Source organism: Mixophyes fleayi, chromosome 5 (genome assembly GCF_038048845.1).
Source record: "Mixophyes fleayi isolate aMixFle1 chromosome 5, aMixFle1.hap1, whole genome shotgun sequence".
Taxonomy (NCBI): Eukaryota; Metazoa; Chordata; class Amphibia; order Anura; family Limnodynastidae; genus Mixophyes; species Mixophyes fleayi.
The window spans coordinates 18,661,713-18,680,514 of record NC_134406.1 but is presented as its reverse complement, the minus strand read 5'-3'; the positions used below and the strand labels follow the sequence as shown (position 1 = coordinate 18,680,514).

Below are 18,802 nucleotides of genomic sequence, written 5' to 3'. Positions count from 1 at the left end.
CCTTGACTTGGCTAATACTGGGGGCTGATTGCATGGGGCATATGCCCATTTTATTATTTATTGTTTATATTAACGGAAGCAGGACATACACTGGGGTCATTGCCCTTGGAGCCAATGGCCTAACTAAACTTTTTTATTTATTTATGTAATTCTACTTTTTTACCATGCTCTCCGTCGCCAACAGTTATTTCATACATTACTAAGGAAAGATAAGGACATCTAAGGAATCTTTCCTTAAAAACTATCATCACTGAACACTGCAAGAGATATATTCACTGATTGTCAAGTGGATAACAGAGTTTGGTAACTTTTCTGTGATCCGATGTAAGTTCCGAAATGGATTTTACTGCTACATAGTAAAAGAACAACTATTCCAAACTCAACATGTTCCCTTCGCCCAAGCTCAGCACTTCCTTTAGGGTGTTAAATGTCAATATTTGGGGCATTTTATGCAGATTATCATATAAATCACATTTAAAAGGCACAATAGAAACTACTACATTGAATTTCATATGTCCGTGTTTTCTCTTTACATCTAACAGTGTAAGATTTCTGCTTCCTCTGTTATAATCATTTTATACACCTATTAATTTAGATTGAATGCCAATAAGTACCAGTTATAGCACTTTTTTTTTTGCAATAAATAAAAACTCCTATAAGTAACATGGCAATATTGGCCATACATTGTCAATTATTTCACAATATCCCCCATTCATTCATTTTAGAAAAATGGTTCTTATGCTGGCCACAGAAGCACAGATTTGGTTGAACAATGGTGGTTTTTCAATATGGCTGACCATATTCAAAATGGCTGATGTGTTTGACCTCATTCTAAACATTTTAAATATGATCTGTTTCAGATGTATTTAAAAAACTAAACCAGCTTTCCATTTCAGTCTGGTCATTTGGCCACATTTTCTTAGACAATCTTTCGGCGATGCACACCTTTATACAAATTCTCTGGGACATCCACCTTTACCATATTGTAGCCATACCCTGCCAGGAAGAGGAGAGCGCTGTCAGAACTGTGGAGAGGACTCGTTGGGCTTTCAGGAGGGGCACCCAGCGAAGGAGGTGCGCCTACGAATTTCAAGAATTATATTGTCTGAATGGAAGGTCTCAACCTAATGGCCATAACTAATACTCCTGTGTTTTATGATTGTCTTTACATATTATATATTTCTGGGCTTGAAGGAATTTTCGGTCCCTGCAAATCTCAGATTAACATATCAGTGCTGTGGTCAATTGTGTGAGGAGAAGGACTTGGACTACCATAGACCATCTGATGAGGGATCTAAAATCCGAGAGCTACACAGTAACCAAGGCACAAGACCATCAGAAATATGAAGATGACTTGTTCTGCCTCCTGAGTGGGTAGGGTGAAAGGAATTGGATCACCAAACTCGGAATGGCCATGAATTGTATTGAGTTCAGAAACCAGTTAGTTTCTTTGGGTACCATTTAAGTCCTACTGACATTATTTGAAAATCTTGTTGATGGACTTCAGATGGATTAATATGAATTTTCAGTGTTAACTATTGTAGTTTAATGGAAATAATTGGGCCTTTTGAAAAGTGGTGTAAAAACTAATACTCCTTGTCAAGTGGCTTCAGTGTGTCCTATTTTCCACCACTGGAAATCTCCAGAAATGTTAGTTTTCCTATACAATAATTCCGGCTTTCCTACTCTCCTGGAATGTACGGGCAACTACTGAATTTGGGTCCCCCCAGATCCTGCCTCTGCTTCTCATAGTGTAGCAGGCGATGAGGCGTGAATCACGTCATCACACCCCCCTGTATTGTCAGCTATGCTAATCTTTTAGAGGTGTAGCTAACATCCTGTTCATGCTTTTCTTTTACAAATATGTAACATTTACACCGTCTCTATTTTTAAATGGAATGTGACCTATTATCTTGGGGGCGAGGCTGTGGAAATGGTTATGGCCCGAATATGTCAAGGGGGTGTCTGGGAATATCTTGGTCTATGACAGGTTGCGTTTCGGGAGGTGTTTCGAGATCCCTACCCTTGCCATCAGACCCTGGTAAACATTGCACTTCTATTTTAAAACTTCCCTCCTTGATGTATAATATTTTACATGAATTAACCATAACACATTGTTATAAGATACACCATGCTGGAAACAAATAGAACAGTATTTCAGATATAGCTTCTTTTTGGGAATTAAGTGCTGCAAACGAGACGTTATGTACTGTGCTGTCTAAGTTAATTAAAAGAACGTATTCACTCAGGCAGCGAGAGAGCATTATGATATTGTCAATGACATTGTTAGGAGGCCGACAACAAAGGATGCCAGGCATATTTATGTATTGATGCCCATTGCAGATTTACGATTCTACGATGTACAGGAATAGAGCGGCAATGAAACACAATTTGAGTAAATGAGTTAAACAGAACACCATTGATTTGTCATATCTTTTGTGAGTTGCTAATGAAAAGTTCACCCCATGTGCACCTCTCCTTTGTTTAATTAAAATCATTATTTTGCATTACATCCTAGGCTTTCTGACACTGAAGGTTTGGCTCAGCGTGTGTTGATATAGAGATCACGAGGAAAGGGAACAGTGTTTTCTATATTTAGGGAAACTAAATATTCACAGCTATATCATTGTTCCAAATTTGGATTAAGCTGGTCTAGTGTTTAAGGCTAATTCCACAAAAAAATAATTTGTTTAACTAACAACCCCCTTTCTTCAACCAGGAGAACTGTGCCAAGGACCCCAATAGTTCAGGAAAAAGTAGCCGTCCCACGTCCCTCCTAATCAACATCAGAGATACTGAATTAAATGCTTTGCAGATTTACAAATAGTCAACGTTGCAGCGCTGATGGGTAAGTCACCCTGTACTGCAGAGTGCGGAGGTCCGCAGCATTGGGCTCCCACTTGACCTTTAGTGTGGGGAAGGCTGATGTCTTTTACAAAATATTGAGTTCTTGTACTAACTATAGGACTAGTGCTCCATTTTTAGCACACAGTATTACCATATGTCATACTTATGACATATATCACATAACACGCAACTATGCTCAAAAAGTAGCAGGGCTTACCTCTGCCACCTCAGCGGTGACTAGTAGATTTGGCAGAGGGAGGAGAGGAAGGAGCGGTGCAGCTCTCCGCATGGTGAGATTAATATAACCAGGGTGCAGGCCCTCGATCTGCCCTAACCCCTCCTCCGAGCATGGCCTCAGGACCGCCTTAACCGCATTATAGGCCCCCCGGGCAAAGCAGTGCACTGAGGACCTACCTTTGCAACCACTCACAAGAGTAAAAATGTAAATTATCAATAAAAGCTATATTTATTGGTACCTTTAACAAAATCAGTGTTTAAAAATTAAAAAAACATGCTGTACAGCAGAGATTAATCCACACAAACGTTTGGACAATATAACATGAGCCTTGAAGTTGAAAAACAAGAAATTCAACATAAAATGGTACTCAGTTGGTAAATCATACAGACGGAGAAGGCACAGTATGAAATCACTATGAATTATTTATTATTAATCAAGTGTTCAACACAAACATTTGCAAAATTTCTTTGTAGAGAATTGCTTCAAAAATTGTTTATAAAAATGATGTGTGTCAAGATATGTATTCTGAACAGCAAGATCGCATGTACAGATAACAGCTGATACTGAGGTGATTAGTTTACCTAAACGTTTTAATAAAGAAGGTTTGAAGGTTCTGAATAAATCTCCCGGAATAATATGTTGATAAAGTTGGCAAGCCTATGGGACTCCCATGCTCATGGGGCTCCCATGCTCATGGGGCCCCTGGGCAACTGCCTAGTGTGCCCATGCATTAAGAGTGATCTGCATATCCCCAACTGTCAGCCACGCAAAACTACCTACCTCCATATTTTCCTTGACACATAGACCCTATTGCGGTGAATTAGACTTTAATAAATACACCGGAGATTTGATTACAATCTGGTTATAGTTTTCATGTCTCATCACTACGTCCTGATATCTGATGATTACCCACAATTCTCTGCTTTGTGGGATGTTAGATCAGCGGTTATGTCTTTTATGTCATTTATTTGTTATGGTTTTTTTCACATTTTCTGGTTATTGTGCCTAATATAGGCTCCTAAAAGGACGCAGGCACACTTGTATATTTACATGAACTGAAAGTACTAACCTGAGCAATTGTTACTTCCAGAACCTCAACATTTTTATGCTTTAAGTAATAATTTTTGGAATATCAGCTCAGTAACTTCTCTATAGATCTGCACTGTATTGCTTTATTTGCGACTTCCCAAATCTGGATTTATTTTGACCTCTAGCATCAAGACGATCTCTGTTAATGTCAATACTTTTTTAAAAGAGTTGTAGCCCCAAATGTTCTATCGTAACCGTGCCCAGCAGAAGGGAATATGTATACTATGCATTTTAATTTTATCACTTTGTGTCCACTATGAACAAATACGGTGGGTTGGGTCTACCGCATCTTCCCTGCTCGCTGTGATATCAAATGTCCTCTCTGACCAGACCCATTATTACTTAATACCCCCACCCCTCAATAATGCCAGGCGAATCCCTTACCACTAGGCAAAGCCCCCAACCTACTGTGGCGAGAGAACATTGTCACACCCCAAAAAGACTGACGAGATTGGCTCTGGGAGGGGGGTACAGGGATTTTTGGACAGAGAAGACAAACAATGAAACTACTCAATCTGCAGCTCTGAAAGTAAATAACACCTTATTAGAAACTAAGTCAAAGTCCTAAAACAAGAATAATCTATTCATCCTTAAATACTTACATTAAACACGAAGCAAGAAAAAATAATTTTGGGTTTGTCGTTTTAAAGGAACCACATGAACCAGAATCCAGACGTTCTAAACAACGGTGTTGAACTAAGGTTAGACCTCATCAGGTCATTAATGCGTTTAAGGTCTTGGTAATAGGTTATGCTATAAGATAAGTAGGGTCCTTAACCCCCTTCTAGGTAGATCTGTAGCTTTACTTAAAACTTAATAAACTGTAAGGATAGGAGGATGGAAATGATATGCAAATATAACTGCTTACAAATTAGTAGCTATCCTCTAAACTCCATTATGCTTATTGAAAGGCCTTAAAGGTCAAACATTTAAGTAACACATAGATCAGTCATTGCAGCTCACAAGAAGCTCTTAAATAACCTTTATTGCCTCCTTAGGTGAACCCATTTCTCATACAGTATGTACGTAGATATATAAATATGTATATTCTTATAGTAAACCCTATTTATGCATGCATATGTAATAACAGTTATTTAGATATGATTTATTATTTTGCTCTTTTTCTCTCTGTATGTTCCCCCCAACATAAAATGGACTTTAATGCATGTATGTCATGTGAACCCCCCAAACAATAGACTATATGAGGGAGACAACTAAAAGTTGATCAACACCTTTAAGTTGGGGAAATGTAAAAAGTAATGGGCCTGTGAGGATTAATGTTCGACGTTAGAAGCTGTGTGTACTATGTGAAATAAATAGAATTACTTTAGTATTGCATGTGTCACATTTAGAGGAAGATTCGATTCAATGCGTTGAGTCTCTGGAACAGTCCGCAGAGACACAGTGCCTGGATGTTCAGGCTAAAATCTCAGCTCATTTTACATCACGTCCGATAGATGTACGCAGAACAATGAGCGGAGATTCCTTATCGTAATGGTGTCATTATGCGCATCCAAACATCAAGGCGGTATTGTAAGTATTTACTTGGTAATACATCAATGAATGTGCAATGTGTATATTAGATGTAACATAGTAACATAGTTGATGAGGTTGAAGAAAGTCACCAGTCCATCAAGTTCAACCTTTTTGGATCTCCTGCGATCCCTCACTTATTTGAAATTGATCCAGAGTAAGCAACCGCCAATCTGTTTCAATTGTGAAAGTCCCCCCAGACCCAATATTGCAGTCCTATTTTTACCCTATATCAGCTACTATCCTTCATTTTAATTAACGGTCATATCCCTGGATACACTTTTCCGCTAAAAAATTGTCTAACCCTTTCTTCATCATCATCATCAACATTTATTTATATAGCGCCAGCAAATTCCGTAGCGCTTTACAATTGGGAACAAACATTAATAAAACAATACTGGGTAATACATACAGACAGAGAGGTAAGAGAACCCTGCTCGCAAGCTTACAATCTATAGGACAATGGGAGTTAGAAACACAAGGGCACGTGCTACATCATATTGCACAATGGACCAGCTAGAATGCAAAGGTAAAAGTATTGAGTGGGGTGTGTGTGTTGCAGTATAGGTCAGAGGGTTGTTGTCTTGCGTTAGCTGTGTAGAGGATGGTGATAGGGTAATCTAGGGAAATTAAGATGGTGGCTGAGGAATATCATAACCTTGTCTGAAGAGGTGGGTTTTCAGTGAACGCTTAAAGGTTTAAAGACTAGAGGAAAGTCTTACTGTGCGAGGGAGGGAATTCCACAACGTCTTTCTTAAACATATCTATTGAGTCTGCCATCACAACTTTCCCTGGCAGTGAATTCCATATCTTGACTGCCCTTACTGTAAAGAACCCCTTCCTTTGCTGGTTGTGAAATTTCCTCTCCTCTAACCTTAGGGGGTGACCGCGTGTCCTGTGTATAGTCTTTGACGTAAAAAGTTCCCATGAAAGTTCTCTGTATTGACCCTTAATGTATTTGTACATAGTAATCATATCTCTCCTTAGACGCCTCTTTTCTAAAGTAAACATGCCTAAACTGGCTAACCTTTCCTCATAACTTAATGACTCCATACCCTTTATCAATTTTGTCGCCCTTCTCTGAACCCTTTCTAGTTCCAAAATATCTGTTTTATAGAGTGGTGCCCAGAACTGTACTGCATATTCAAGATGAGGTCTTACCAACGATTTATACAGTGGCAAAATTACACTGTCTTCCCTTGCATCTATACCCCTTTTTATGCATGCCAATACTTTATTTCCCCTTGCAGCTGCTGCTTGACATTGAGCACTATTGCTTAGTCTACTGTCTACAAGCACTCCCAGATCCTTTTCCATTATAGAGTCTCCTAAATTATTTCCTTTTAATTTATAGATTGTGTTTATAGATTGATGTTTATTATTCTACTTTCATTGATCTTATTCCAAACCTATTGGGGTTGAGATTTAAATTAATCGACACCTTTTCTCTATGCCACCTGCACTGTACACATTAGCTATATTACACAGAAGATTAGTTACTGTACCGAGTATCAATGATGGGGTAATTTTGCAGTTATGTAAATCTGTCCTCCAAGCAGAAGCCTTCAGTCCTGCCTGTGTATCAACTTTTAACGAAGTCTTTGAGCACGAAGCTTAGATGGCATTCAAAGGGAGAACATTTAAACTACTCTCCTTCACTGTTCTTTTCATAGCATAAATTTCACTTTCATTGCGTGTTCCACACAACAGTAATGAAATGTCAACCGCGGCACATCCTGGACACAAAGTCAAATATCAAACTTGGAAAACAAAAAAGATTAAGAGGTACTAAAACAAGCATTTGATGTATTTCTGAAAATATCATTGTTATAAGTAGATTTACTTTCATGCACTAGAATTATATAAAATATACAAAATTAACAATTTGATCTTCATACATGGGGATTATGTATAGACAATATGAGCTGCTAATTGCCACTGATTTGCCAAAGGCATGGTCTTTAAATGAAGACTGATATAAAACATATTGTTCAATGTTTCCCCTGTGCAGCTCTCACAAGTAGTAATATTACCTCCCCATTCCATTACAGACAGTTGAGGATGCCTCCAATGTATTACAATTAACTGGAAATTATATAGTTTAAAAATCTGCCATTTCAGTCAGTTAAGCTGCTGTGACTTCCCCGGCCCCACCTATTTGTATAAAGCCATCAACCTACACAGTATATATACTATGGAGAGAAAGACTGTAAGATTGTCACTCACATAGTAATGGCTCCGAATGATATAAAATAGAGGTGAAGCTCCCTCCACCAGCTCGGGGGTAAAAGAGAACATAATGAACATATTTAGTTACGTTCAGCCTCTTAAATTATTTTGGATTATAATATTCTGCTCAGTAATATCCATATTGTTATATATTAAAGGCAAGTTGTGGCTCATTAATAACCTTTCTTCTAGCTAGGCAGGGGGGATTTCTAGTTTCCTGGAAACCCCCTCTCCAGCTTGGGAATGGAAGGATTAAGTGTCAGACCGAGGGCCGATGCCCTCCCCTGGGACCAGCCACAATAAATTGTGTGGCTGCAGATAATACAGATCTGTTCCTCCTCTCTGTCTGGGCACTACTGTGTGGCATAATATGAACTTGGGCATTACTGTGTGGCATAATAGGAACTGGGGCATTACTGTGTGGCATAATAGGAACTGGGGCATTACTGTGTGGCATAATATGAACTGGGGCATTACTGTGTGGCATAATAGGAACTGGGGCATTACTGTGTGGCATAATACGAACTGGGGCATTACTGTGTGGCATAATAGGAACTTGGGGCACTACTGTGTGGCATCATATGAATTGGGGCAATACTGTGGCATAATATGAACTGGGGGCAATACTTTGGGGCATAATATCAATTGGGGGCAATACTTGACCATGTATTTGAAATAAATGATGAAGGGGTTGGAGAGTGGCCTATTTACTTTAAATGTATTAGTGACAAGTTCTTAATTTATTAAAATCTATATTTTACTGAAATAATATTTAATTCATAGACAAATCATAATAAACATGCTTTTAATTTAAAACAGGGCAAACGTTCAATACAATACAATCAATATAAATAATCACAAAACAGTTGTTTCGGTAGCAGAACATTTCTGCCGCAGTTTCCAGAGAGGTAATGTCCTGAGGGTTATTGTGTGAATGATGAATTTCAGAACACAGAAAGGGACGTAGGAATGGGAATATAAATTCATGCACAAAATCACAACCCGACACTGTGGCCTAGACAGATACAGGAGTTTTATGTGCCATTATATATGAGGTTAAAATGTGGCCTTATATTTATTTGGCTTGTAATTCTGCTCCCACCAAACATCTGATCCAAGGCTAATTAACATTGGGCTGCGCACGTTGTTGCCAGTTACGGTAGGAATCTCCGCTCAGTGTTCCTCGCACCACTATGGGATACGAGGAAAAATGAGCGGAGGTTCCAGCCAAAACATCGGCATCAGGTGTCTCCGCGGATGTTCCGGAGACACAACGCGCCGATTTGAATCTCATTGTAGTCTAGACCTAAGGATGTATTATCCTGGTGACTGGTTCATAATGGGGTGTCATGTTATTTACTATGTGGTAGACACAGACATTCCTTCTGCCACAAAAACATGGATGTACTTCTCCTTTACACCACTTCCATTTATTAATTTGTAATCGCTCTGCTGTGACTAATAGAAGTATGTTGCTATATTTTCTTACGAGCCGCGGCGCTACGCCGCATCCTGGCGTGAGGTAGCAGCCGAGCACCTGCATTAGTTACTATGCACTGTTATCTTGTGGCATAGAGTAGGAGGGTGTAGGGACATCCTCCAACTCCAGGGGGAGCTCTCGCGTGATTCTATTTGTCATTTATACATGTTCCTGGTTTGTGATAGGACCTATGCTAGTTCCCAGCTAGTAATTAATTAGCAACCTCCTGAGGCTCATTGTCAGCCCTGTCCTCCTCCTTTCTGATTTGTCCATCATAGTATTAAAGGCAGTGAGGACTGGGCCTCACTGCCGGTTATAGTTCCTGCTCTGTGCATACTTACCTGCTCCCTGCTCTGTTCCCCTTCTCTGCCTTTGGATTGATCTTGCTGTGTATGACCTTGGACTGTGTACTAGACTCTGCTGTATTGCCTGTTACCTGGATTCGTTGTTTGCCACCAGACCTTTTGCCTGGACTACACCACTGCTGCCCGCTGTACCCCTTGACCTCAGCCTGTTTGGACTTTGCTATTCCTCCACCTGGCCCTCGCCTGCGCTGCGGAAGGGTTATAAACTTGTACTACTTTGAGCTTAAGACCTGGGGGCATCCGAGTACCTGTGAGCACGTTCAGCTCTACGGGAAAGGCGGCTGCTCTAGGCGGAGACCTCTGTGACCTGTTCTTCAAGTTTATGAGACTTGCCATCAGCCCTAATACTTACTGTGTATATCACATGCATGTGGAATTGTTTATATTGGTTGCCCTTGGATATTATGCAAAACTGCTCCATGGATACATTTTTATCCACTGCACAGAGCAGAGCTGTGCCATAACCAAGGGGAACAGCAATAGACAACTTGCGTGGTAGATATAAGAATCCTAGTGGAAAACGTGAAATGTGATGTTTTTAGGAAAAGCTATAGAAAGACATGTACAAACTGATAAGTAGTCTAAAAGTGGAAAGACTATTTAGCAAGTCAGTACAATTCAATCCGAACTGCTAACTATTGGAAACATGTAGTATTTGTGAACTTTTTCTCATATAGTAACATTTACACCATAATCTTCCCACACCAGTTTGACAGGAGCCATGCATTCCTACTCTGTGCTGATGGAGGACCCTGCTCTTCTACTATCTCACTCCCACTTGCTTCCATTCCCCTCCACACATCAGCGGCCTCCCACAAGACCTAGGATCAGCGCACTTGTCTCCTAAAATACTCTTTGCTGCTGTGAACATTCTTATGGTCTGATCGGCTATAGGTTACAAACATGCAGTAAATGAAGAAAGATTATAATAAGTGTTCTGACCCTAGTCAAATACACCTTAAAGAAAAAACTGACTAATAACTTGCTCCTTTTGCATAAACGTGTCACAAAAATAAACACATTAATGCATTAAAATGTAGCCAAAAGTACCATAAAATAACACTAAAGTTGAAACTACCAAATAATTATCTTTTACAGACTAACAGTGATTCCTAGTTTTTATACAAGCAAATAAATAAACAAATGTAAAAATGACTATTCAAATGTTTCTATAATATGGCAAATTTAAACATATCAAACTTTGTTTCACCTACTAAACTATTTCACTTTTCTGAGTGGATCTGACAGATGTAATATGAAAATGGATCTTATTGATTAGAAATAGACAAATGAAACCACAAGATGGCAGTATTACTGCTGCAATGATACAATGTGTCACATTCTGTTCCTCTCCAGTTACTTTCACAAAGAATGCTTCCTATTCTGCTTTGTCCTGTTTATCGCGCATTTTTTTTCCCTGACAATGAATTTTAATGCCCCACTTATTACAGTATTGTCTCTTTCCAATCTTCTCCGTTCTTAACAGCCGTTTATTGCAATTTTGCCCCCTGGCTATGAAAAGCTATGGAGAGTTGCAACCGCCAAGAAATCAAATTAGAGATTATTGAAAAGGTCAGAGTATCTTTCACACAATACACAGGTTATCTCAATTCTGAAACCTCATCCCCGTGTCAAAGGTTAGACTGAAAAAAAATGGAAATAGCAAAACATGAATCCTATTGTGCCTCATTATTCCACATCAGAGAATTGCAGTCTTGTGGATGGACTCATTGTTCCTCACTCAGCGAGCTAGTGGCGCTCTGTGACCTGAACAAATGTTGTGACAAAAAAAAAAAAATCTGCACTTTGAAGTTTTCAAAACTTCCAACAGAACTCTGGACCCAATTTAATAGGGATAATTTGCAGTATCATTATTTTAATGGTCATTAGATGTACTGTTTTTCTGTTATTTAGTCATATAATGACATTTTATTAAAGGGATAGGCCAATTTTGGACAATACCCCCTTCTGTCTTATCTCAGAACCCTCTTGTTATCTGCAACCGTATCGGATAGTGAGCTTCTTGTGTAGTCTATCTTGTACTGTCAGTTACATCTAAATACTGGATTACAATAATTCTATTTAATGGTGCATAAAAGCACATTTATGTCATCCTAATGCATAAAGATTAAGGCTGTTCTTATTAGACTTGCAGGCTCTTAATGAAAAACCCATGAAACATTAAAAAGCGCAGGGAATCCCAGGTGCAATACCGTGGACTCTGCATTCCCTTACGGAAAAGTCGCATAGACCGTAGTTACTGCTCCATAACCAATTATTCTGGTAATACTGCATGCAGGTTGATGTGTATGAATTACTCAGTTACTGAGAGTAAGGGCTGTTACATGTTAAAAATGGTAAATATAGGGAATTATGACCTGGTTTACTCGGCATGGACGACAAAGATACCAGTATGGAGAAGACAGCTACTGGTGATTATCGGCTCATTGGACAGGACGGCTTATGAACCTCTGTACACTGGACCGGACCGGAGGTGGACATCTGCAAATAGACCGGATGGTACGTGGACTTCAACAAATTAGCTGAACAAAACGTGAATCTTTACACTTTTGGATGGGCCTTGATGTGGACCCGCATCTCACAAGGTCAGTATCACCCCAAGTTCTACTGTACTTCTACCTCATGAACTTCTGTACTGTACTGTATTAAAAAAAAAATCAAAGAAAAGCTGTGATAGTCACCCAACAATAATAATCAATTTTAAAAACTAGAGATGAGTCAAATTTTAAATTTAGTTTATAATTTAATAATTTATGAATATGTCAATATTCCTATTTAAAATTGAAAAATAGAACATTCAGATATTAACAGTTCATATATTGATTGATTATTCTTATTCTTATTGTTATTATTATTATTGGAAGCCTCTGAAAATAAAGCAATTAAACTTTAAAATAGATCAAAGTATTATTCTTCTCCTGAGAGCCACCAGACCCAGTCTGAAAAGGAGTAAATAAAGGAGAAATCAGAAGTCAAATAATCCCCAGGGGAGAAGTATATATACTGTAACTGCTGAATGATCAAATGTCCAAATATCCAGATTGCCTGTATAGAGAATGTAGCAAGGTTGTGGTCAAAGAAAGTTTTTTAATCCGACGCGTTTCTTTGCAATAGCAATTGCCACTAATGAAATCGCTAATGTGAAGTAACGCATCAGGTAACAAACTACTGAGGACTACAGAATCCTTTGGTAAGCAACTAGACCCCCACCCCTACACTAAATTAATTTTTTTAGGTTAATTTAAGTTAATACATTAGCACCATAGGTAACTCTTGTTTTGTTTCCTGTACTGTATTGTTTTTTTTTGTTCCCAAGATTATTAAGTGACAAGAAGTCCCAGTCTTTTATTTTAGCTTGGGAACCCTTGATCAATAGGAATTTTTTTTAACTTGAAACATTTTTTATTGTGTTTTTGAACTAATCAATGGGATTTATTGAATTCAGTAGTGCTGTTGTAAGGAACCAAGGGGTTGAGTTAGAACTGTTAGGACTGTAATTATATAGTAGGTTAATTGGCTGCTAGCAAATTGACCCTAGTCTGTGTATGTGTGTTTAGACCGTAAGCTGTATTGGGGCAGAGACTGATGTGAGTGAGTTCTTTGTACAGCGCTGCAGAATTAGCGGCACTATATAAATAAATAAATGATGATGATGATGATATACTTTTTATCCCTTTTGCTCTCCCTGTGGTCTCAGTTAGGCAGAGGGATGGTGTTATCTGATCACCACATTCTTGGCTTGAATGCACATCAGGGGACCCTGTGTGTCTGTTAAAGATAGTGAGGGAATGTGCCAATTATACAGTTCTTTATTAAACTACAATTCTGGTTTGTTTTTTTTATAAATATTTATTTATGAAAGGCCATGACAACATAGATAAGAATCTCTAAATTACAGTTTAATATATATTTGTTATATTTTATTGTTATACATTGTTTTCCTCCCCCTTTTAGATAACTCACTGCTCCCTGTGTGTAGAGCTCCTCTTTGATGCTAAACATTAATATGTAATGTTCACTGTGTTGAAGCTGTGATATATACGTGATATGCTGTTTGTAAGGAAACTGCGAAGCCAGGGAAGAACTGAACAACAGATGCTCATAAAGGCCCTTGTACATAAGCCCAGTCAATCCTAGTTCTGATCTGTAGGCTCAGTGCTGTCTACTCCTCTCCTAAATGGTCCAACGTGATCAAACATCCACAGTACTTCAAGTGTGTATATATTTGTTGGCAGAAGTGGAGACTTGTTTTATATCTATATGAAGAGCACATGTTGCTTAATGGTGGTGCTCTATTTTGTACTGCTGGGTGTTCATGACTAGAGAATCAGAGGACTACTGATGGGCTGCAGTGATCAGTAAGACTTATTCTTTTATCAGGGTCTCTGTTGGTGTTGTAGACTCACTGCCTTATCATCAAGGGAAAAGCCACTGCAGCATTGACGCAAGCCCGGGTCAGGTACTAGGGGTGGCCATTGATGAGTATGACGTTTACCCCTTTCTTAAGATAGCTATAATTGTTATTTTTGCTTCTACCCCTATCCCTACTAGTGCTTTAGTCGCTGTTGTTACCACTTTTATTAATAAATCTTAAATATTATATTACAGAATATTGGCCTGGGTGTGAGATATCTATGGTACTAAGGGCAGGTGAGGAATTGAAGGTAGTCTGGTAAGTGTTGACTTGGTGTTAGAGTCTTTGCCAGCTACCCCTAGGCATACTCCTCGCTGGTTGACCGTGGCAAATTGTCATAGGTTGTCCAGGTATCGCAACAGCTGCTCAGACTGTTACCATTTTTTCTCCTTACAGGTTATGACTGCAATGCTGCCCATATATAGCCGACCAGACCAGAGAGGAAGCGATTCAAAAGTCACCCAAAAAATTGACAATACAAGGCAAGTTTAACTTGCCATACTGTTGGTCCAAATAATGTACAGTACTATGATTTTTTCCAGGATCGAGTGAAGTGAGCATACAGTTTATAATGGCAGACTTGTCAGGGTGTGCTCAGAGATCTTCATTTAGAGTTAGGAATAATTCCAGGTAGAAGGTGCAATTTTGCACCTTGGCAAAAGCATGTTGCGCTGCAGTGAAGGGGCAAATTTAAACTGTGTGGACAGATTTAGAGCTGGTAGGGGGCACTTCCTAGACATATCTAAAATGCAGAAAATGTGCAAAATAAAAAAACATAATAGGATGAAGCCAACATGCCTGAGCATTGAAGGATTATCAGGCCTTGCTGGGACTTGTCCATCTACTTTATCGTTAACCAGTCCAGGCTATGGCACTGGTGCTGGCTACTTGTATTTTTTTTGTGGGGTGGGCATGCTGGTTTTATTTATTAATTGCATCTCTTTTCTGAACTGTAAAGATATAGCAGTCATCATCACCATCACCATCATCATCATCATCACCACGATCATCACCATCATCATCACCACCATCATCATCATCACCATCACCATCATCATCATCATCATCATCACCACCATCATCATCATCACCATCATCATCACCACCATCATCACCATCATTATCACCATCATCATCATCACCACCATCATCACCATCATCATCACCATCATCATCATCATCACCACCATCATCATCATCACCATCACCATCATCATCATCATCATCATCATCATCACCACCATCATCATCATCACCATCATCATCACCACCACCATCAACATCATCACCATCAATATCACCATCACCATAATCGCTATCATTATCACCATCATCATCATCATCATCATCACCACCATCATCACCATCATTATCACCATCATCATCATCACCACCATCATCACCATCATCATCACCATCATCATCATCATCACCACCATCATCACCATTATCATCATCACCATCATCATCATCACCATCATCATCATCACCACCATCATCATCATCATCACCATCATCATCACCATCATCATCACCATCATCATCATCATCATCACCATCATCATCACCACCATCATCACCACCATCATCATTATTACCACCATCATCATCACCATCATCATTATCACCATCATCATCACCACCATCATCATCACCATCATCATTATTACTATCATCATCATCATCACCACCATTATCACCGTCATCATCATCACTATCATCACTATCATCACTATCATTATCACCATCATCATCAACACCATCATCATTATTACCATCATCATCATCACCATCATCACCACCATCATCATCATCACCACCATCATCACCATTATCATCATCATTACCACCACCATCATCATCATCACCATCATCATCACCACCATCATCATCATCACCACCATCATCACCATCATCATCATTATTACCATCATCATCATCAATATCATCATCACCATCATCATCATCACTACCATCATCAAGATCATCATCACCATCACCATCATCATCATCATCACCATCATCACCATCACCATCATCACCATCACCATCATCATCGTCATCACCATAATCATCAGATTGATGACCCATATCTTTACCCCAGCTAGATCTAAACACTTTTACGCCATATTTAAGATACGTACAACTCAAAATACACAAGTAAAAAAATACACACGTAAGCCAATCTTGTGTCCATAGGTTTATGTCTACATTCAGGCAGTAAAATTGCAGTCTACTTTAAGTAAAGCCCTAATTGAGTTGAATCTTGGTACCCTAATATATGGGACCAATTCATATAGGGAGAGACATTACAGAGAGGAGATATGCAAGTGGATGTATGGAGAAACAGTTACAATGCAGAAAGAGAGCAACAAAATGGAGAGCTACATTCCCACGAGTGAGTGTTAGCTCCTTAGTCAAGTGATTAAAAAAGAGCAATTATACTCCAAATGATAATGTGAACAAGTTCTTTATGCCGCAAAGTGTTTTGACAAGTGAAGTGACTTTATGTAGAGTCTGTATATAAATAGATATACTTTATTTATTCAAAAAAGATGACCTACCAGCCATTATTTTAATCAGTTATACCTATTCACCATTTCCCCCACCACACCCGTGTTTTATATTCATTCACACCTGTAGGTGCTGGAACCTCTGATTGCCCACACTGACTCACTCACCCGGGGATGAGGAAGAGAGTAAAACTTCTAGAAATGGGCATTTTACCACGCCAGGTAGTTGTGAAGGAGGACACGCTACCATATCACACATCCGTGCACATGGGATACATACAGATGAATTTCTTGCACTATAGAATGCTGCAATTGCACTAGAAATACACTATAATAAAGTTAATGTAACAGCAAACAACTATAAATATGTGTAGCATACATGCAGTACTGTAATAGAGTACTGCAGTATCACAGGCCAGTTTATACAAACATACAATACATACAGTACATTGGATAACTGGAGAACATTGTGCTCTGTAATGTGTGTGCACATCTTATCAGCTGAACTGAAGAGAGAGAAACATAAACACGAAAAGCAACACCGCTGATGAGCGAGATAACACAGTAGATTTCTTTACTGTGCCATCGGGTCTCCATGCTTATTCCTGCTGATGATCTAATAACAACTGATACAGTCAGCGTAGGGATCAAGAGCTCCTCAGGGATTCCACGGCGAGTCGAGCAATGTCCAAAATAAATGTTCTCCTTCTGTACAGAGGTGTGCTCCTACTCCCACAAATCCAGTTCTGCAAAACATTACTGTAGTGGAATATTCCTCAGTTGCACAATATCCTTTTTAATTTTGCATTTATTAAAAATGAATTTTCAACTATTGTTTTTATCGAATTAGGCGAAGAAAATGTAAAGGACTCCTACCTAAAAATAATGTGACAGCCTTGACCGCTAACATGATAATGTTTAATTGCTACATGATGGGACTTTGTTCTGTAGCATAAATTCGCCTAAGCTGCGTACACTTTATTATTAACTAATTTCATTTTAAACCCCCAAAAATCCTTTGCTCCAACTAAGAGAAGCAGAGAATAGGAACCAACAAAAGCGATTTCAGCTGGGAGGAGCGGACGGCAACGCGATTCAATAGATATAGCATAAAGTTCATAGTTTGTGGACCGTTGTAGTGGTCAGTATGGAGGAGACATCATCAAAATCCTAGGATGGACCTTCCTATACCTAATGAAATGACACTGAATAATGGCATTTGAAGCATAGCTATACACTCACACATAACACTGTCTTCTATTTGGTGGTCAGTTCTGGGTTCTAGTCCCACTGTAGAACTTTTGAAAAGATTCTAGAGTTCTAAAACTTTTGAGAACTTTTTAGAACTTTATGTTTTAATTGTACCGCCAGTAATGAAGATAAAATGAAGTAGTAATGCTCACTCGTTAAAAAATAAGGGTTGGAAGAAAGTAAAATGAGCATAGGTGGCAGCATGGGGCCTACTGCCTAACAGGTTCTACTGCTGCTGTAATGGTGACAATGATTGTGATATTCACTATTTTCCTCTTTCTAGGTTGCCTGTGCTATAGGACGTTCTTGGAATTAGCTTTTACCTCGCTGGTTTGGTTGAGACAAATTCTCCCATCAATATGGGCCTCTATCCAATCAGCATGGCCAGACCCAATCGGGGAGGACACTGTAAGAAGACAGCGTATCAACAAATGATTGTTGAGGGGCTATTATACTTGCTCCAAAGCAGCCACTTATTTTGCTTGAGAACATGAACTGTGATAACATAACTCTTTAAGCCTGGTCATCAGCTGATTCATTTATGCTACATTTTTATACTAGGTATTTTTATCCTGCTTGTTATTTTTTATTACTAAAATGCACTTTCACTGTACGTATGAAATGCACCAGAAATGTATTACCACTAAAAATGTACACATTTTGGGATATGGCAGAGTTTATACCCAGCAAGAGATAATTATTATTATTCACCCATTTGTCCGGTGAACTTCTACCGTAAACAACATGTGTGCATGTTTCTTCATTGCATGAAATAGCTGTTTCTCATCGTTGGAGGATATATTAACCTGAGATGGGAGTTCC

General features: G+C 38.9%; 1 protein-coding gene across 1 annotated transcript in view; it reads right to left on the bottom strand.

The window, feature by feature from the left end:
- The window catches only part of ICA1 (islet cell autoantigen 1), an 85,793-nt gene extending 67,418 nt beyond the window's left edge, over positions 1-18,375 (bottom strand). Inside the window, exon 1 of the mRNA XM_075211751.1 lies at positions 18,304-18,375. The gene's annotated coding sequence lies outside the window, so the exon portion shown is untranslated. The remainder of the gene's footprint in view (positions 1-18,303) is intronic.
- Between the last annotated feature and the right edge of the window lie 427 nt (positions 18,376-18,802).